At 41.2% G+C, this 22,524-nt stretch overlaps 1 long non-coding RNA gene across 3 annotated transcripts in view; it reads left to right on the top strand.

The window, feature by feature from the left end:
• LOC110392608 overlaps positions 1 to 22,524 on the top strand; it is a 48,378-nt gene that overhangs the window by 14,598 nt on the left and 11,256 nt on the right. The window contains exon 3 of one of the 3 annotated variants that reach the window (XR_002434505.1): positions 11,883 to 12,082. The exons of 1 other annotated variant lie outside the window; for it this stretch is intronic. This is a non-coding gene — a long non-coding RNA (uncharacterized LOC110392608). Of the gene's footprint in view, positions 1 to 412; positions 587 to 11,882; positions 12,083 to 22,524 lie in introns of those variants that run through there. One more of the 3 variants, XR_002434506.1, reaches the window with a different exon arrangement.

The following is a 22,524-nucleotide window of genomic DNA, read 5'->3' as shown; positions in this document are numbered from 1 at the left end:
CTTATTTACTAAGTACTGCCCTGAAAACAGAATTATTCATTTTCTCATGCATTACGTTTTTGTTTCTGTGGCACTAATTGCGACAATATCAAAGTTCATCAAAACTTCCCATTAGACACCAGGTTCATGTCTGTTTAACTGAGGCATAACTGAGCAACAAAGGAATTGTTAAATGTTTCCTCCCGTTTGGGGCCATTTCTGAGTTTTTCACATCCTTCAGATCAAACAGGTCTTTCGTTATTCTCCACACCCCTCACCATTTTCCTCTGACAGAGTCCAGACTTTCTTCCTACCTTGTGCTGGGACTCTCACAAACCTGAAAAGAAAGCTCAGGTCATTAGTAAAAGTTTAGGATGTATGAATCACCCATCACCAACAATCTTCACCCAAGGACTTATTCCATCTCCTGCAGGGTCCCTCAGCCTTGCTCCCTGTTCACCTTCTGTCTTCCACAAATGCCAAAGAGCCCTTTCGAAAGCAGACGCCTTCACTGAATCATCCTTCTGACAGCTCCACCCTACACAAGGAAGAAGGAAACCATCAGGGCAGAGGCCAGGATGAAGAGAGCATATCATCATCTAATTAAAAATTCCATCATGAAGCATCATGAAGAAAATGCATGGCATTTTCTAACTTTTTGCCCCAGTACTCACCCAAAGCAATTTCCGTGTGCAAAAGGCCAACACACATGGCTGTTGTCATATGACTAATTTTAATTTAACCTCATGCTATTAATTCTAAGAGCTCAAGATAAATTGACTGCGGTTCATTGTCCCTCCTTGCTCCTTTCAGTAGTAACCCAGAGTGACACAGCTGATAGACATGTGAGATGTCACCAGAGATGAAAGTATTGTATGATAGGTTGGATATGAGGAAAAATTTCTTCTGAGAAAGCGTGGTGAAGCATTGGCACAGGCTGCCCAGGGAGGTGGTGGAGTCACCGTCCCTGGAGGTGTTCAAGAACAGGGTAGATGTGTCACTGAGGGACATGGTCAGTGGGCACAGTGGAGGTGGGTTGATGGTTGGGCTAGGTGATCGTAGTGATGATTCTATGATTCTACGAAAAGGACTGGCAGCTTTTGAAAATATAGAAATGAAATAGAATATAGATAGAATAGAATATAGAAAAATAGAAATGAGGCAAAACCTTGTGCTGAAGGTGGAGTGTGAATCTGTGTTATTCCCTTTCTATCTCTCTATAAACCATTTTGCCTGGAATAAATGTTTTGCATATTACACATGAAAAGCTATATGTGGTAATTTGTACTTGCTTGATAAGGTAGTAAAGAAAGCTTTATATAGTGGGTGTGACTTTCAGCATGTGTTGCAACTCAGATTTTTGAAATATGTGTTTGTGCGTGTCAGCAGCTACTCGGTGTTAAAGCTCTCCTGCACTTCTACTGGTGGTGTGTGCTTTCTCATTGAGGGTATTTTTTTATTAAGTTAGATTGTCAGGTAGGCTAAGCAGAAAATGTATTATTTTTCAGCATATCTTTAACCTACAATGAGCTATATGTTTTGCTTAGACCACAGTTTTGTCATGGATAAATATACCTTGGTTTGGGCTTTTATTGATGATCCTCTTAACTGTGATAACAGTATTCTGGTGCTTTAGCAAATTCAGGGGGAAGCATCAGCCAAATGTTTCAGACCTCTTTCAAAAATGTCACAAAGCTCTTTCACAAAGGGAGCCGACATTTCTCCTCAATACAGAAAAAAAAAAAAAAAGAGGTGGTGGAACAAATTTTCTGAGGTTATATTTCAAAGAGTCAGATTCTCTGCTGGCATGATTCCTGAAACTTGGTGAAGATAAACTCTAATTTCTTGTACACACAACCAAGTCCCAGGCTCATTTGTGAAAATGACTCACATTAATATGGGAACATCACAGATGCACAGAGAGATGGTAAAGTTGTTTGGGAGGTTATCAAAGGCTGGAAGACAACAAAGATGAGACAGAAAATAAAAAATAAAAAAGATAACATTTTTCAATCTGGACAGGAAAAGGCTGTTTTCACTTTTTTTTTTTTTTTAATGTGAGAAGCATATACACCATTAAATCATCTTTAGCCATTAATCCCTGGAAGATATCATCCACAACATTAACAGGGAGATGAAATAAAGCTATGTTGTGTATTATATCCGTTGCAGAAGAATTAGTGTCAGCAGAGAAAAGACCAAACCTAAAGCGAATGAAACACAGGGCAGAGGCTCATGTTATAACATCAGCCTTGCAGGAACTCTTCCAGTTGGTATTCAGGCAGCAATGTGGCTACACCTTGGTCTTTGTGATGCTCCAGACAGATCAGAACAAGAACCGAAAATTAGGAATTATTTAAAAGTTTTGCTTCTGCTACAGATTAGCTGCCAAACTCTTACCAGTGCTGATTTCTTTGTAGGTAAACCATGGAAACTATTAGCTAAGAAACATGAATATTTTCATTGATAAGAATAAGAAAAATTAAAATTAAACTAAACCAAGACTCATAACCAAGGAAAGATTCGTGACAATTGTAAAAATGAGAAATCTTAGAAATATTTCTAAAACAAATAAGGAAATGGTTAAATCTTCCCAGAAGCAAAAATTAATGACAAGCATTTATATTCATTTGACAGAATTTATCTACTCTTCTGCTCCATATAACCTAAGTGCAGTACTTAACCTGCAACCCCCAGTGATGTCTGGTGTGTGTTACTTCCCAGCCCCTATGATGCTCAGAGATGTGCTCCGGAATGCAGAATGAAGTATATTGCAGGGTTTGTGGGCTGAAGGGAAATCATTATTACACAGTAATCAATACCATGCATCTTGCATAGCTTCTTGGCTTCTCTGGCATCCTACCATAGCTGTCAGAGTTTGAGATTGTTTTTTTCTGATTTGAATAAGGTCATAGTTTTTTGCGTGCTTTTGATTTGAATCGATTTTCTTCCTTTTATGATGATGACAACACTCTTAAATTGGCTGGTGGCACTGAAGCCTCAACATACATCATTTTAGCACCTGGGGAAAAGTAACATTGATGGTGGAGGTGAATGTCATTCTCTTAAAGTCAGTGCAGCTGTAAATGCAATATTTTGAACAATTTTATTCTGTATGTTTTGTGTGTTTAAAGTGTAAGAGAGAGACAGGGACATAGGAGTGAGGTCTGTGCTTTTCTCTCAAAAATATGTTGACTAGGAGGGCAGACACAGCCCTGCTTATGCCAGACTTGTGGAGGCAAATTTTTATCATTCCCAGGTGGTCCTAGAGATGGACCGTCTGGACACAGCTTGGAATGAACCATGTTGCCAGGATTCCTCTGCCAGGTAGTAATGGGATTCAATGAGCACCTAAGAGCTGCACAGGGTGGAAATTTGGCTTGAAATTCGCCTGTCAAAGCATTTTCTGATTGCTCATTTTCAAGATATTTTGGTTAAAACATGTTAGTTTCAGACTTACTCCAAATCTGCATCAAGGCTTCAGTAGCATCCCAGAGCACTCAACTGGTAGATCAGCGTCAGAGGCAGCAGGGGTGCTCATCCTTGTCCAATGCAAGGTGGTTCCTGTTGACTCTACAAGGATGTAGTCGATGGGCCTTTTTCTGGGACTAGAACAAAATTGAGGAGTTACAAACATTCTGAAGAGGACAGGGAAGACTCCACGTCACAGGGTAGGGGGCCATTGTAGAAGTAGATGTTTTCAAGTCCACCACCACAAGTGTCCCGTGCTGCCTCATCTTCTTGCAGCAAACAAGGGGCTGAGAGATTTCCACTGTGGCCTCAGAAATCTCTTTCTGCTGGTTCCCCGCCCAGCCCTTAAACATCCTCACAGATTCATAGAAAAACTGATGAAATAACACACTCCCACTGATAGCACCCTATAAACTGCTGACTTCTTCCACTGTACTTACAGTGAGACGAGAATGTTAGCACCTTAAGGGCATCCTCTTAACTGCATGGCATCTGTCCAATGGCAGCATATGTACAAATTAGCTGCTAATGCTGTATGTGCAGTGGTAGCGCTGCTTGGGAAGTTCTCTACTGTTACTTGCTCAAATACAAGAGGTAATTCCATAGAGAAGTTCAACATAGTTTGATATTAATCCATGGAAAAGGCATATAGATTTTCTGGCTTTACTCTAATACAAGAGAAACCATGATTAAAATATGGCCAGCTGATTATGAGAGATTAATTAATACCTAACACAATGTACATATATTTCATGTCTTACGTAGAAAGGTAGAATGTTGAAGAATGTTTTGGTGAATGTGCAAGTAAGTTTTGGTGAGGAATGGATCAAGTATTGAATTATGCCTGTATTACTCTCAGTATGATTGTTCCTAATCCTCCAAGGCCATGGATGTCTTATAAATGAATTGAAGAAAAAAAACAGAACAAACAAAAAGCCCACCAAAAACCCACAATGGAATCATTTAAAAAAAAAAAAAAAAAGCAATGGTTGAGTTCTGAAGTGATGCTGCTGTTGTTATTGCAGCTTTGGTAAATGCATTTGTGCCGTGCTCAGAGAAAGCAATCTTGTTCACCAACAAAAGCACAAAGCACCAGTCTTCACCTTATCCCAAAGATAGATGAAAGATAAACTCTAAGGATTTTGTATTCCTCTTTGAAATTTTGAGCTGGCCAGGAGGTTTTTCCCAAGCATTTGTTAAGGGAACAGTTCAGGGAAGTGATGAGCACTGACGCATGAGCTCTTTTCATGCTGGTGAGATGATCTTCCAGAAAAAAGCAGTATCTTCTCCAGCTGTGGTCAGGTCATGGTCTGAGTCTCCCAGCGGCAGGGAGCAGTGCCATCCACAGCCACCTTTTGCCCATTGGCGAAGCAGCGTGGGTCACTCATCTGCTCTATGCAGCTCCTTAGAGCTTTGATAATAGGGATGAAATTTGGTTAGCTTCTGCATTCACCTCTAGTGAGGCAGACAGAAAACTAAGGTATGCAATTATTGATGTGGTTCCTAGAAAAGTGCTCAGGAGGAAAAAACAAGGAAGGTACCAGGCAATTGCATGAACATAGAGCCAGATGAAAATGAAGCCCCAAAAGGTAGGTGCTCTGCCAGGGAAAGGGTGGGTGTGATCTGAAAACTGCAGGATTCAGGAATGTTTATAGGTGAACCTCACCTCACACATTAGCTTCTTCCCTGGCCTTAGGGAAATTATTTAAATCTCTGTCTTTATCTCCCTTCAATTTTTTAAACTGAAGTTGTGATACCTGCCCACCTACTCACCTTTCAAAAGACTATAATGAACATCTATTTGTTTGCAAACTGCTCAGGAAACAGCAGATACCAAATACTCTTATTATACAGTGAAATTAATAAACATAATGCTGGAAGGCACTCAGACTTGGAGACAATACAGCCACATTTGCCCTGCTTGCAGTAGGAGTGTGCCCAAACGGTTCTCAAGACTTCCAGCATGGAAGATTTGACTCCCCAGGTAATCAGCTCCTCTTCCAATACTTAATTAGTCTTGTGGCAAAAGAGACTTTTCTAATGCCCACTTCATTTCTTGCTGCAGAGTAAGCCAGACTGTCCTTCTCTTGTAATTAATCCCTTCTCCATCTACATCTGTTTTATGACAAACTGTTTCAAAGCCCCTTGGGTTTTTCTTCCACAGAAACATTTTTTCACATATTCATGTGAAATTTGCGATTCAAAACACTAACATCTAAATTATATTCTACACGTCATGAAGATTTACCCTATTTGTAAGTGTCTGAACTTCACTGTTGTGAAATCTTTCATATCTTTTCTGATTTTCCAGCCTCCAATACCTTTCATTCTGCACTTACCCCCATGTCCATTTTTAGTGGCAAAGTGGTATAAAATTTAACAGAAAATGTTACTATTGCTACAGGTTTACTTTAACCATCCATAAAAATTAATATAAAATAAAAGCTCTGCTGTAAAACACTTTAAAACCCCATGAGCAGAATATTCATCTCTGTTATATTTTATAGGTTTTTAGAGTGGTTCCAACAAAACCTTATGAATTTAGGGTTAAATCTTTAGCTTGTGTAACTTGCCGTATCTGCTTCGACTTTGTTATAGCCATAGTAATTCACAGCAAGTGAGAAGACAGCTTTAATGTCTAATGCAAGCTTAGAGACTGTGCTTCTTGGGGGTGCCCTGAGCTACACCATATGCAGCTGAGATCAGATGTTTCCCAACGCTGTTCTGACTCTTTGGAAGAAATCTTCTCAAACTTCATGAGAGGAGGGGGCAGTGTAAGTAACGGGAGGACCTCATTATGTTTCCATTGGTGCCATTGCAACCAAGAACAGCAAGAGACAACATTCACTCTTTGAGCCAAACCCAAACCTCTGCTTTGCTCAGGGGAAGTCATTGCATGGGATGTGTACTCCTTGCTGGATAATGAAGGGAAAAGATGGCCACAGTTTCATAAGTAACCCATAAATTAAGACTGTCACAATAGCTCTTGGCAGATTGAACTGAAGGAAATTTGGCCCTCGTCATCGTTCTGTGTGAATCTATAAGGTGCCTTGCTATAGACTTTCAAGGCGAGGCTGGATCAGGCCCTGGGCAGCCTGATCTAGCTGAGGTGTCCTCACTCATTGCACGGGATCTGGACTAGCTGGCCTTCAGAGGTCCCTGATTTTTTACCTGACAATGCACTTATCAAGTTTATTCCTGCATAAACATCTCAGGCATGCAGATGCCTTAAAGCAAGCTGCATTGGTAGCAATTGTATTTTTAATTGCTGTGTTTAGAGAGTCTCATTGATCTAATCAGAGCTAAATAAGCCCCATGGTATTTCCCATAGTAAAGTTTACTGAGGACGTGGTTCTTCAGTTTGCTATAAGGAAACCTGCTGCACTGTCACCAGTCAATGTGTAACGCCACTGAGCAGAGGGGGAGAGCAAGCGTACCTTGCTTTAATAAATTTGTTGTTATTTCTGCAGCTCAGAAATCCCATCACCCAGGCAGTAGGAAAGCAGCTGGGTGACATTATCAGTAATTGCTTAATATTGTCGTTGCATTTGCTTACAAGGAAAAGAAGGCACAGACAATCAATCAGCTGACAGAATATTCATAGTCTGTGATAAAAGCAAGTGCTTTTTGAATGTCATGGCAACAGTCACACAAGCGACGTGATCGTGTACTTGATTACTTCCTGCTGCATTCCTGATAGTGTCCACACTGCTCCATTAATTTTGCTCTTTATCTGTTCTAAATCTCATTTGTGTTTGGCGAGTACACAAAGTAATCCAGCACCTTTCCTCAGAGACTCCCAGTGAGCAGAACCTCTTGGGCTGCTCTTCTAGATACATCCTATATAAGCCTACAACATTCCTGAGTGTATTTTAGGAATTACGTCTGGATTAGTGCAGCAGGTAATCTCTGAAATCAGATTTGAGGGTGACTTTTGTGAAAAAGACTTAGAATAATCTCATTAAATAATTTGTTGGAAAGGCTTTTCAGGCAAGGGGGAAATAAATTGATTTGTCTAAGACACATCTGGTCCTGCCTCATTCTCTCTTAGTCTTAGTAGTCTGCATTTTTCAATTTCTTTTTCTCATTCATACTGGGAGTTCATGGCTCTTAAAGGCCAGAACATGATAGGCATCTGGTCTTCTGCATTAGAAACTCACCCATTAATTTCTGTATCAAGTCTTCAGTAGGCCGTGCCGTGTATTTTCAGAAAGAGCTGCTTGAAGGACTCCAGCTGATCAGTGAACTATAGTATCCTCTACTAAGTTGTTCTAGATGTTAGTCACCATTCCTCTCAAACAAACAAAATATCCCCACAAGTAAAAAATTAAAAAAAAAAAAGAAGCAACAACCAACTAAACAAAAAAGAAACAAGGAGATAGCTGAGTTCCTTATTTGCGGTCTAAAATTGTTTAGCCTCAACTGTCATCCCTTAGCTCTTATTATGACTTTTAGTTTATCTTGAAGAGCTGAATCCTATGTGAAGTCTTCTAATGCAAGTGCTAATAGGTCGTAATCAAGTTATCTCTTAACCTTCTCACGGATAGTCTACTTCAGATAAACTGGCTTAACAAAAACGAGCAGTTCTGATGGGATCTGAACTCCTTCTGCCTCCAGTGTGGCCTCCACTCTGTTTCACCTAAGAACCATTTATAGTTGCTCCAGGACAAGGACTGCAAGGCCCTCAGTGAGAATACTTTCACAAAAAGGTTCAAAGAGGCAAAGGCACCACTAGGAATGGACTTAGAATTGTTTCTTAATTGCACTTGAACCAACATGCCAGTTCATCCACCACCCATCAAAAACAACCCTTCTTGATGCAAATGTTTTAGCTCAATCTACCTAATAAATATACTGAAAGTACTTTAAATAATTTGATAGCTTTGTTGTAATAACCTTTTTCTTTAGGAAATAATAATAAAAAGGCACTATTTGTTTAGGAAAGCAAAGGAAGAAAGTAGACTGGTCTACTGTTGAAGAAGAAAAAATTCCAACTCCCAATTTTACCTTTTGTTTTAATTCCCGTCTCTATAATTACCTCCTTAAGTCATTTGTTAATTGCATTCCTCTTGTATTAAACTTTCTTGATTACTGTAATGGAAAAAATGTCAATGTTGGAACATTCGGGCCTGCCCTGTCACAGCAGCCACTTTTGGATCAAGTGACCACTCATGTGATGCCCAAGGTCTCTGCTGCTCCTCCACCGATGTGCTATTTGGTTGCATTATTTATAAAGTGCTTTGATAGGCTCATTTACCAGGAGCTAAGTAATGGCAAGGCCTTTGAGGCCTGAATGCTTGTCAGTTGCTTCTACATTAAGTTTACAAGTGAAAATCAAACTGCCTGGCTTCAAAGAGTTTTGGATGGTGTAAATTAACCTGTATTTTAGAAGTTTCGGAGCAGATGTCATACTTTGCCCTGGAGATCTCATTACTGCTCAAATGTATGCGCCGATTTTGCTACATTAACGAAGCAGTGCCTCCCTCTTCCCCACAAAGCAGGATTAGCTGCTCGTGTCTGTAGTTATTTTTGTCAAAAATCTTTTGAAAGCCTTTGTGAGGAGAGGAGGGAAAGTTTAAAAAAGCCAGGATCTGTCTTTATTAATTACAGGATGATTAATTATTTAATCTGCCCAGATATCTGTATGCACAACTTGGCTCACTCTCATTTATCAGGCTTTCAGCACCATTAATCAGGGGGAGTTTTAAACAGAAAGGAAGACAGGTTGATTTAAGGTGCTGCTCCACACTGACCCCTCCCCACGCCAGGGCCATCAATCACCATGAGCACTGGTAGTGCATCCCAAACGCATTGTGCTTGGGCCACACTGTGCTTTGCTTCGAGTTTGAAACCCACCATGGTTTTTGCACCTGTTGGACAGCAAGTGAGGGTCTGGAAATGGTGCTGACTTAGCGAAGTGAAAGGAAAGTTGACCCTCTTCAGCCCTAATCATCCCTCATAGAATGGAATCATAGAATCATTAAGCATGGAAAGACCACTAGGATCATCTGGTCCAACCATCAGCCTATACCTGTGACTGTTCTAAACCATGTCCCTCAGTGCCACATCTGCCCTTTTCTTGAATACCTCCTGGGATGGTGACTCCCCCACCTCCCCGGGCAGCCTGTTCCAATGCCTCACCACTCTTTCTGAGAAGAAATTTTTCCTAATATCCAGTCTGAACCTCCCCTGGCACAACTTAAGGCCATTACCTCTCATCCTCCTGCTGCTACTCAGGAAAAGAGGCTGACCCCCATCCCTCTGCACACTTTGGGAGCCCAGGACAAGTGACTACACTTAAATCTCTTCTGCCATGGTTCATTACCTCCGGAGCAGGGCGAGCTTGCAGACACACATTCAGCTGCACTCACAGGAGAAGCTTGGTGATTTGTCATGCTGCCACAAGGCTGATTGTATCTACTCAGCTCCTGGATTACACAGCCAAACAGAAGTCGTTTCACTGCCTTCCTTAAACTCCTAGCAATAGATGCAGATTTGGGGCTCAGAAGGCGAAACATAAGCATGCATGGGCTGTAAGGCATCCTTCATTTCTGAGGTGCAAGGTGGTGTGAGGGTGCAAGGAAGAGGGAGGTGGGTGTTAGCTTCAACCTGGGTGCAGACTGGTTTTTCCTTTCTTTCTTCCCACCTTCTGCTTACAACTTAAAAAACACCAGTTGTAGTTGCCAGCTCCCAGCATTTTAGAATAAATTTAGAATGAACCTTATGCTGTTGGAGTTGTTTTTAGATCCTTAGTTCCTGGAGTCAGGTTAGAGTGAATGTCACTGACAGATTTCTTTTTAAAGCACACTTTAGCTTTCGTGATTGCTAAGAGAAGCTTAACAGTAATATCCAAAGGATTAATACAGGCTTGAAAGTCAAATGGCATATACAAACTTTAATTTTTATGTTTCATGGACTGTTTTTTCTCATTAACGATAAATCTCAGTGGTTTAGAGTATACAGAAACAGTCATAAGCAATTGAATCAAGGTATTGGGAGCATTTCTGCAGTCCTTTTTCATGGCACAAGCTTTCAATCTCCAAGGTTACATATCCTCAATACATGCTATGTCTTTGGATTGCTTACGACTGCATGGCCATGCCTGGCACTGGCTGTGCCAAATTTTGCTAATTATTTTTGTTCTTGCCCTTCAAGAACTGGTTAGAAGAAAAAGAATCAGTATCCAAATTTGCCTGTGTTTCACTGAAATGTATGCCTTGTCTTATATTGAAATCTGCGTTCAAAAAATATAGTTGAATAACAAGGAAGTCTTACAGATCTATTCAGTTTTTAGTGTAAGAAAGGAAGTTGGTGGCTAATTCTTGTTCCAACCCTGGGTGGCAAAACATAGACTTATCATATAATCATAGAATGATTTGGGCTGGAAGGGACCTTTCAGATCCTCTAGTTCCAACCCCCCCGCTATAGGCAAGGACACCTCCAATTAGATCAGGTTGCTCAAAGCCCCACGCAGCCTGGCCTTGAATGCTTCCAGGGAGAGGGCATCCACAGCCTCATTGGGCAACCTGTTCCAGTGTCTCACCACCCTCACAGATGATGTTTATTCATCATCTGAAATGCACTGGCTCTGCTTTATCACACACAGATTGCTGTCATTAGAGAAAAGAATGCCATAGCAGTTATCCATAGCAGTATCCTGCACCTGAACTTCCTAATGTGACTCTCCCCTTTCCCCTACACACAGTTGACTGACTGAGCATTAATCATTACTGCATAACTTAACTTAAGTTGCCAAACATTGTTTCAGCACACAATATGTACAGAGCACTTGAGATGCCATGCAAGCAATGATATAGCTATGGCTAAGTTGTGTGGACAGACATGAGCTGGCATCCAGCAGGTACTTGAGCATAGGCGCTCACCCCCTCCTAGTTCCCTGCAGTACCTCACACTAAACAGCTCTTCCTGTAAATTAACTACCATCCTGTAAATTCAAACCCTCACCTACTCCACAGTGATTCATATAGGGTCATAGTAGAAAGAGCACAAAATGAAGACTTGTAAGAGACACCAAGGTAGGAGTCAAGTGATGGCAGTTCTGTTCCAATTTTTGCTGAAACTTTTGAGCAATTACTTTATCTCCCATCTCTATTAAGCAGTGATAACACCTTTTCTCAGCCTCTTTTCCTGGGATACAGTGATAGGATGAGAGGTAATGGCCTTAAGTTGTGCCAGGGGAAGTTCAGGCTGGATATTAGGAAAAACATCTTCTCAGAAGGAGTGGTGAGGTTTTGGCACAGGCTGCCCAGGGAGGTGGAGAAGTCACCATCCCAGGAGGTGTTCAAGAAACGGGCAGATGTGACACTGAGGGGCATGGCTTAGAGCATAAGGTGATGGTTGGACTAGATGACTAGATGATCCTAGTGGTCTTTCCATGCTTAATGATTCTATGATTCTCCTATTTTATTTAGGTAAATTTTCATCTTCACTCTGCAGAGTCCACCTCTGTTGGCATGCTTACTGCCTCACCAATAGAACCTAATCTGAGCTGGTAACAGTCAACCAACGGACAAGTATCAGAACATATCTGTGGGGTGTTTTTTGACCTCTGTTTACCTTTTGTGTGTCAGTGATGGATTCATGAGTCGTAGGACTCACCAACAGACTCTATTCCCATAATAAAACTCTAATTTCAAATGAACCTTTGTTGGATTCCTTGTAAAAACATTATTCTCTTGGTAGCTGAAAAAGAAGGTGGTACAGTAACAAGCATCTGTTTATTGCTCAGTTTTCTCTGAAATATTAAATGCTATGTTATCAACTGTTGCCTAACTTGTGAATTAATTAAAAGTAGTTCTTTGAGTAGCATGAGTACATAGTATTCTCAGGGTTTCTTTAAATAATAATTGGACTGCTAAGATACTTTGACATCTTGGAAATGGTGCTTTTGCATGGAGATAGTACAGTGTTTTAGATTTTTAACATGAATACATTCAGAGTAATGAGGAAGAAAATTTGCCAGTGCATGTAGCTAAATTGTCTGCTACTATTAATCATTCCTTTACACTTGCATCAATTTACTTTTTCTGAAAGTATTTTAGTACTGATGACTAAATTTGCAATTACTTTGCATACAAAACTCTCAGTGAAATCATTTCAGATTTTATGTACCATTGGTTTGTAGGACATCAATAATCTGATTCAAAGCCTTGCATAATAGTGGGAAATCTCCTATTGATATCAACTAGTTTTTCATCCAGCTGCAATTGAAAAGTAAATGTATTTTTTCTGTTGAAGTTCTAAGTTCTTTGATATGAAAGTGCCAATAGATGCCAACCAATTGAGCATAACAGTTGTGGAAAGATCTAAAAAAGTATTTTGGTAAGTGGGGGATGATATCCAGTGTTTAACTCCTCTTTTTTTGTAGACTTAAGTCAATTTGTTTGATGATTAAAAAATGTATGTTGGAGCAAGTTTTGAGTCTAGTGAGGGAGAGATAAATATTTCAGCTCTAAGTTCTCACTGTTGTAAACAACTCTTTTCCGAGTCTATAATGGTCTAGATCAATAAAACAATTGATGGCAACCGAGGGAGAAGAGGAATAACAGCCTCGTTTAGTATTTATAGAGTGCTGCTCTTGAAAGACTTTCTAAATGCTTTAATTAAGCATCACAACAACCATATGATATACAGGAAGAATTATTATCTGTGTTTTACAGGTGGAGATCAGCACAGAAAGATACCGTCCAAGGTTACTAAGTGAATCTTTGACAAAGCCAGTAGTGGCAGACACCATTATTTTATCCAATGTTGTTCAGTGTACAGTGCAGCTAATCTGGGGTTTTTGAAGTACAACTGTTGAGACATGTAATCCCCAATGTTAGAGTGGTATGCAGCAAAAGTGTGTTTAGTCCCCACTGGGATATTTTCTGTGTCTCTGATTTTCTCTATCCTTCACCCTGCCATACCCCATCTGCAAATCATGACCAATACTTTTCTTTTTTTTTGTCCTCTTTCTCTTACTGAACTAAACAGTAACTTCCTTTACTCTCTGCACTTTTTTTTTTTTTTTTTTTTTTTTTTTGAGTTAGGTAATGGGCAATTCAGAGGGCTTGGTGTGCTAAGAAAAGTAAATAAGAACAAAGCACTTAGAAATGCAGCCTACAAGGTCTACCAAGGCCTGGATCCTACTTCCTGTGCTGGGTTTTCCCAGGCTGCCTTCATTTACAACTTCAGGCCCCTGACCTTCGCTGGCAGTGGAAGCTGTGGAGGAAATAGTTATGAATGCACTTTTGTGTATGCAAATACGTTCTTCCAGGCACAAAGCCTGGAACCCATTCATCAGGTATATTGTGAGCCTTAAAACGTTTATTTATTCAAGGATGTTTATGGCATCTTTGACTGCAAGCACACCAATGCCAAGAGAACTGAACTCTGCTTTTTCACATCACAGGCTCATCTCTGGGACATCCCAAATGTGCTTCTCCTGGAATCATGAAATAACTGCAGGCTAAAAACCATGGCTGTGTAAGGGCATCCCCTATACAGCAGGAGACACATTAAGATATTCTGGAGCTAAATTTGATTTCAAAAGCGTAAGATATGAGAAGAAACACTGTGCATTTACTATGGGTAAGAACAGACCCTTCCCAGTGCTTCGGAGGGGGTCATAGGTTTGGTTTGTCTTGAAAACCTTTACTGACTAAAGGCAAGCTCTACTGCAGTGCTATATCATGGGACCAGTCTCAGGAAACTGTTGATCCAGTTTTGTCTAAGCTTTGTTACTGAGTTTGTCAGACATCTTTCTTCTTCTCTCACCTCATTTATAAACGCTTTGGGCCCATCATGCATTTGTTCTCTTCCACAGAATTCTTCTCAGAATAACACATGCATATTTAGGTTATATCCAAATCACTCCATTAGAGTGTACAGTAAACAAAGAGTGACTTACCATTCTCCATCCTTGGCTACGTATCATACAGCAGTTTGTCCGAACAGCTGAAGGTCCATACTCACCACCAAATCAAAGACAATTTCTTTTATATTGATTTTTTTTTTTTTTGTGCTGAGGCACAGGGGCCTGCATTTAGAGAGAGAAAAGAAGCTGATGAGGGATTTCTATTTCCCATGTATTTTTTATGCAAACAATGGTTAGAGTAGATTATGTTTACAAGTATCATAATTGTCTGGAGTGCTTTTACTGCAGTGTGCCTAGCAAAACTGACCTTCTGCTTTTCCCTATGCAGGATTTGTAAATATCTCAATGCAGAGTGCATCTTTTATCTTCTTGAAAGCTAACTAAGGCATGGAATTTTAAGCTGTTTTTCTTCTGTTTGGTTTGCTGTTGCTGTTGTTTGGCTGTTTTTTTTAATTCATAAGCTAGTCTTTAGGGTTAGAGAAATGTTTTTACAGAGAAGGAAGAGATGATAATAGATAATGGACTAATCCATTTGTTGTGGCTTCTTTACCACTGGAATTTGTATACATTGGAGACCGCTAATAAAATTTAATCCATTTACACATGACTTAGTTGATTGAGTTAGTTCTAACTCTTTCACAGCTGCCTCTGAAGTGCCTAGTTACTTAAAGTTATGATTTTGAGAAGATTTTTAATTTAGATGAATGCCAGAGATGCAGGCTACTCTTACTGGAGACAGTCCATGCTGTCCTTGTATGGTGCTTCATATAATTCATGTAAACTTAAACAGTATGGCTGTTCATAATGATCATAATTAAGCCAGTGACAACACAGAACCAGAGCACCCAACAGGATGCCCTTGTGCTGTAGAATGTCATGAACTTTAATCAATTTCTCACCCAGATTTGGGATGGAAATTCCAGGTGTTGGCTATCAAGCTGCCTGCATGAGCCACACAATGTTCAACCACACATGGAAATAAAGTTATTTGTAAGACATGGCCAAGATCTCAATCTTCTCCTGCTCTGAGTTAGCAGTCAGAAGTAGGGATTGGAGGTGCATAGTAACAGTGTCTCCAAAACCCATAAAAAGAATGCAGTATGAAATGTGTGTCTTCATTTTATACTTCAGGTCTATAAATTATTACAGATTTGATCCAAAGCCACTGAAGTAATGAGAATATTTATCCTGATTTCAGGAAGCCTTCGACCAAGTCAACAAAAGGAACTGTGCACAATATTATCTTCTAGCTGAGTAAGCAGTGGATAAAATCTAATGCTTGCTCTCCAGAAAGAAAGTTTAGTTTGCCCCTCTTATTATCTTTTCACATACTGCCAACAAACTGTAAATAGTTCCTGGCAGAGAGAGTTCTGCAAAGGACTGCAGAAAAGAGTAAAATCTCTGAGTGCATAGATCTTCATGTGCCTGCAGGCATTAAAATTAGCTTGAAATTCCTCCAATTCATTATGGACTTCTCTGCAAACTACATTTCACCAGATGGTTTGGTGACATTTGAGCTGAAGAAGGACAAGACAGGAATGTACTTAACAAAAATATTATTTCTCATCAAGATTATTTTCAAGTTAGGAAAATCCAAGAAATCAAGCTCAAAGCCTCTAAAGCTCTGTAAGTCTATGTGAAAATTATACTTCTTCCAAGCCGTCAGCTTGTTCATAACCTGATCTGCATATTCCTATTTCAAAGTCCTGTAATGTTTTCCTTAAAGAAAACAGTACTTGGACGGGTGAAAAGTTGCAGCAGGGTGTTTAGGAAGAAGAGCCATCAGTGGCATCTTTGAAGTCATTACTGAGGATAGGTGTCTGGATTGAAAAACACCAACAGATGTATTCTTCTTCATAGCTTTGCCCATGATCAAAGTCAGCATCATCTTACACAGGAGTCGGACTCGATGATCCTTGTAGGTCCCTTCCAACTCAGGATATTCTATGATTCTATGATTCTCTCACTGAGGTACTCTTCACTCAAGACTACTGTACAGGGCTATGGCAGAGGCTACTTACTGAGTCAAATTGCCATCCATCATCTCTTATGTTGTTTATGGTGCCAAATCTTCCAGAGATCTTGCTCAGCACTGTGCCAGGTGGATGCTGGCCGTAGTCAGGGCATTATCATCTCCTCTTCCCTGCAGTAATGCATTACTTAGGTCCAATTATTCAGCAGACAGTTTATGCTAACAAACTTCAGTGGGTCATTTTGTGAGGGGCCTCACTCCCATCACAGATCCCACTGCAGCCACAGGATGCACAGTTATTTTAGACCAGCAAAGGACCTACCCAAAAATGCTGACATCCCTAATTAGTCACAATGATCTTCTCATTTTCTCCTTCTAAAAAAGAAATTCAGCAAAGAGCAAGTAACAAGTGATTCAGAATTAGTCACGCCAAACTTTGAAGCTTTTAGATATTCAGCATATTCACAAACACTTGTTAGCTCTTGAAATACATCTCACAATCTGATGCTGAGTCCGTCAGCTTACCCTCCTGCAACACATTTTGCTCCAAAAATGACTTCCTCTGATATCAAATTTCTCCCAGAAAAAAATGTCTTTGAAGTTATTCATCAACAACCCTTTACCCCTGACTAGTTTCTTCAACCTGCTGGTTGGAAGGTTTTTTTGCACGGTAATTTTCATTTCTTTGGAATGACAAAATTGAGATCTAGGTCGATTTCTATTAGGTTGTGCCTTTACTAGATTTCAGCCCAGATTCATCCCAACTCCATGCTCTCAACTGAGCTATGATGCAGTGAGGCTTCACGAGGAGGCTGGAGCTTTGTTGTCTTGCTGCTATCACAAAGGACCTCCCCTCTACTCCTGTGCTGTCTCTGCAGCCTCTCTTGTTGATGCTCAGGTTCTCGTCAGGCCACTGAAAGAACAAAGCACTCTTAACCAGTAGAAAAGTAGAAAAATCATCTTGGTTTGTTGCTGGCTTGGATGTCTTAACAGCCTCAGTGAGAAACTGGGGAATGCCACAGTTGTGCAGGGAAAGTGGCATGAACATGAGACAGAACACAGGCAACATAAATCAAAGAAGGGGACAACTTTTTGGTGGCAGCAAATCGTTAGCTATTAAATTTTAATGTCCTAAGAGCACAGCACTTCCAAAGAGGGGATGAAGTTTTGACCTCAGCAAACAAAGAGCGTGACACAGTTGTACTCTGGACTGAACACAGCTGGGAGTATTTGAACTACTTAACTTAGAAGTGTGGGCTCTTTGTATATTCCATGGAGAGAGATGGGCACAGCAGGAAGGGGAACAGAAGTTAGACTAAATGTCACACGTGCTTCTTTTTTTCCAATATACATCTGCTCAACCTGAGATTTTAAGATCTGTCATGAAACTCTGATGTAGGTCCCTGGAATCCTTCAAACCTTCTGTGCTCTCCCTCCCTATCAAAACCCCGCCCAATTATGATGGGTTTTACTCTAGAAATGTCAATAAAATTAAGAGGATAATAGCACGAGGACTTGCTAAACTGCAGCATCCCAGTGAACAAAGAGAATGTGTTTCATAGTATAGCATGTTGTTCATAAGCAGATCTGACAGCTTTATTTTCTAACATGGTACACAGGAAAGTTGAAATGAGCTTTTCAGTTAAATGCAGGACACAGCGTGTCTCCACAGTGCGTTTAATGGAGGCTTTCTTCCATGTCTCTTCCATCGCTCTTCAGTTTCCTCTTTGTCTCTCTTTCCTTCCACGAGATGCATTTCAGAAATAACTACCATGGAGAGTGTAGCTGTCTCTATCTATCAGCCTGGCAACGGCTTGATGTGGATGTTGGCACCCTTAGATATTTCTTTTACAACAATCTTCAGGCCCTGTATCTCAGGCTTCAGCGTTGTAGTTATGAGTGTTTCTAGCTTGGAGAAATGATGCAAAAAGGCTTCAGCACACATGCAAATCAGATGCCATAATGGAGCCACCTCAGCATTAAAAAATACAGCCAACTAATTTTCATATCCAGTTTGTACAAGGCTAGCAGCATTGACATCCTCGTTCTTGTAAGGTGAAGGATAAATGGGACACCTCTTCCTGGCTCTGGGAGAGCTCTGGGAATCACACAGCCTGAATATAAGAACCATGTGCCTCCAGCTGTGGGGCAGAAAGCCAACAGTTCTACGCTGCTTCAGGACAGCAGAGTGCTGCATAACTCCTGAGTGCAGGGACCTGAACACATTTAACAAAACTTTTAATTTACAATTGATTTACAGTGGTCCCTTGCAACCCAGATGACTCTATGATTCTATGATGACAATTGACATTTCAGCATTTACAATTTTACCTGCTACTATTATAATGTGAATTGTACTTCCCGATTGAAGAACCCAGTGAATAAGCAGTGAAAACAGAGAAAGTTGAAGGTAACATGACCCAGAGTACTCACTGAAATAATAAAGGTACAAAATAAAAAATGAAGACCAAGAAGAAGTCTCCAAACTCAGCAGAAAAATGACAGGCATTGGCACAATGGTTTTCCAAAGTGCTTGAGAGATGTTAAAGAAAGTCTTTTGCGTAAGCCTGAAGCTCAGAAAGGTCACTCTCAAAGCAGGGTGTCACCTTTTTTCCGCCTGAATCACATGTGTGCAAACATTTGCCAGGCAGATGGCTGTTGATATATTTACATTTCTAGCCTAAGGCATGGACCTTAACTTCTGTATGCATGAGGAGGTGTCTGTGTCCAAATGAAGAGGACTACGCATACTCCCTTCTTGCCTTGGCACTTTTTTGGCAGCCTGCGTGTGATAACACCCAGGACACCTCATGTCAGCACTGCTGCCACATGTGCACAAAGCTCAGGCATGATGGTGTGAACCAATTTGTTTGCATCCAGCCCTTCCCTTTGCTGCCTCTCTCACTATGGAGGCATAGATTTTTAATGCTGAAAGCTCTGTTATGAAAAGCAAGGTGAGCGGCCCCAGGCTGTGCCATCAGCAAGCAGTGCGCAATGCTGTTGCCCAGGTTAATGGGGAAAAAGAAAATATTTCCCCAGTGTGTCACTTGCTCAGTGAGGTCAGATAGGGGGCAGTGAAGACTTTTGTCTGAGTTCCTGTGTCACTCAAGTATAACCACATCCATCCTGAGACTGCGCTCTTTTCTCTAGAAGAAGCTGCAGGAAATTCCGGAAAAAAAAAATATTAAGACTTAAGTGGTGGTGAAACCATGATACAACCATTCATTCCCACAACCAGCATCCTTCCCAGTCAGAAAGGAGTGCCAGTTTCTAGTCTGATGCTCTCTGCCTGCTGCCTCCTTTACTGGAGGTCTGAGAAAGTTATAGTTTATTTTCTAGTTGTTGTGGGGGGTTTTAAAGATGCTGGAGTGATTTAACTTTGCAGACTATAAAGGGAGAATGCTAAACTGTTTTCGGCTGGGAGTTAATCCATGAATTCTTCCAAAGTGAGGATTTTGTGAGCTCTTCCAACTGGTGCTGTTCAGCCTGGAGAAGAAAAGGCTCCAGAGAGACCTGAGAGCGGCCCTTCAGTATCTAAAGGGGTTGTAAGAAAGAAGGGGACAGACTTAGCAGGATCAGTTGTGATAGGACAAGGGGAAATGGTTTCAAACTAAAAGAGGAGAGATTTGGACTGCATATAAGGAAAAAGTTTTTTATGGTAAGGGTAGTGAAGCACAGGCACAGGTTGCTCAGAGGGGTGGTGGCTGCCCCATCCCTGGAGACAATCGAGGTCAGGCTGGACGGGGCTCTGAGCACCTGATCTAGCTGGGGGCATCCCTTGTTCATTGCAGAGGAGTTGGACTAGATGACCTTTAAGTATCCCTCCCAACTCAAATGGTTCTATGATTCTAAAGTACCCAAATGTGTTCAACTCTGCCTGCAACTTGCTTTTTCTAATGGATTGTCCAGGCAGACAATTTGGGTGTTACCTTAAACAGGAGGTGATGATAAGATGTAAAAAACAACCACGCAGCATTATTGCAGAAAATGCAGGTTTTAATGTTCCTCTTCTGCAGAATCTGGGGTCACCCAGAAGCTGGTTGGGAAAGGAGCTATGCTGGCGAGGTTTGACCTCTGCTCTCCCAGCCCTGGTGACTGCTATGGACAAGCTTTGCAGCAGGCAGAGCAGAGCCAACCTTACTGACACAAAGCAACTCTGGAAATCTTAATTCTCATTTGGCTGAACTTCTCGTTACCTCACTGACTTTCATCAGTCAGTGCTGAGTAGCCAGGAAGCAAAGCTACTTAAAATGGCTCTGATTCCATTAAGATGCTTTAGAAGGAAGGAGAAATCCTCCAGGAAAGTCTTGATTGGCTCTGCCTTCCTAGTTTCAGTCTTCAGGCCTTGAAGTATGCTAACCTTTAGCAAAAAAAGTGAGAAAAGGATAGAGCAGAAGCAAAGCACAGCATTTGAACCTCTCCAGGATCATTACTTGTAGACAAATACACAGCACTAGAAGTATCATAGAGTCATAGAGTGGCTTGGGTTGGAAGGGATCTTAAAGATCAAATTCCAACCCCCTGCCTTGGACTGGGTGCCCCCACCAGCTCAGGATGCCCAGGGCCTCATCCAAGCTGGCCTTGAGCACCTCCAGGGATGGGGCATCCACAGCTTCTCTGGGCAGCAGTGCCAGTGCCTCACTGCCCTCTGAGTAAAGAATTGCATCCTAACATCAAACCTAAATATCCCTTTTTAGTTTAAAGCCATTCCCCTAAAATGCTTCAAAGCATCTTCGCACCAAACTGAACAAAGCAAGAATAATCAGAGCTGAATTTTACGTATTGAAAATTCAGCCAGGGGAGCATTCTGGTTTTCTTTCTGAAGGTTTTTTTTCCCTGCTAGCCCAAGAGGCACTGAAAAGAAACCAGGCTGGGATGTGTCCGTGCAAATTACAGTTTGGGATTTGAGGTGGCTCATGTACAGCTGGAGAAATAAATGTAATACAGCAGACGTGGAGGGGCATGTGTGCTTACAGCTCCTAATTGTTGCTTTTGTTTAACAGATGCCTGTTGCTCTTTAAGATAGTGATACCAAATATCATCACAGCTTTCCCATAGTGTGAACACTACAGAGTTACTAAGAACATCGTTCGTGCTGATGCAATGATTAACATGAAAATGAATCATACAGCAAAAGGAGCTCGCAGCTCACAGATGCTGCGTGTGCAACCCGTGGGTGATCAGTTAGAATTACACCTTCCATAGATCTCTCTTCTGACCACTGCTTGCCCCAAAGCAGCGTGAACATGTAAAGCTTTTTATTTTCTTGCTGAGATCTATCCCAAGAGGATGCATTGCCAAGTTTAGTTCCTGCAAGTGTATGTCTCACCTTTGCATTAGAGTGCCAGTGAGCATCTCGGGTCTCCTTCGTGCCGTTACTTCTTCTCTGGGGTCTGATCCTGCTGGTTGCTGAGCATCTTCCCTTCCAGGCGCCTCAGAGTACGTTAAGATGCACAGTGGGAACTTAGCACCAAGTAGGATCAGACTGCAGTGCATCAGTATTAAGGTCAGACTCACAATGCATTAATATCGCTCAGCAGAAATATTAGCTGTCAAGAAGCTTAGAATTGTTCTTTTTATGGCTTAGGGAACAGTATTATAGTGAAAATGACGGGAATATAAATTCAGAGGGTGTTTACAAGATGGGAAAACAAGAGTCAACATAAATGGGCTATTATCTGTATTTGGTATTGCCTTTTCTCAGTGAAATGAACGTGGGGAATTTGTGCTGAGTCGGCTTTCTCAAGGTTAGCGGAGACAGAGAGTTGTTCCCAGCGGAGGGCGAAGAGCAGCGGGGATGGAGATGAGCCGCAGGATGAGATGTCAGGTTCTGCACCCCGCAACAGTGCTTCCAAAAGCAAATGATGGAAGATGACTACAGCACTGATGAAGCTGTTTGCCTCATTGCAGTCTATGAAATAACATCTTTCTCCCCTACACCAACTCCCCAGCAGATCTGCAGGGGTTAGTGGGGTCAGTTCCTTCCCTTGAAAATGCTGTGGCTTGCCAAAAAGAGGTTGAGGCGATGCAGAGAAAAGGGATGACATTTCTTCAGGCTATTTTCAAAAGAACGCACTCCCAGAATAGCTCCAGATAATAAAAATATTGTTAATTCATTAAGGATGTTGCTTTTAGAGCTGCGGCACCAGCGAAAATAAATATCTGTCAAGAAATTCAGGGATGAAACTGAAAGAGACAAAGATGCGAACGCAGCCACTATTCC

This window comes from Numida meleagris, chromosome 1 (genome assembly GCF_002078875.1).
Source record: "Numida meleagris isolate 19003 breed g44 Domestic line chromosome 1, NumMel1.0, whole genome shotgun sequence".
NCBI lineage: Eukaryota > Metazoa > Chordata > Aves > Galliformes > Numididae > Numida > Numida meleagris.
Note: the sequence above shows the minus strand (reverse complement) of the source record. Positions and strands in the feature narration are given on the sequence as shown.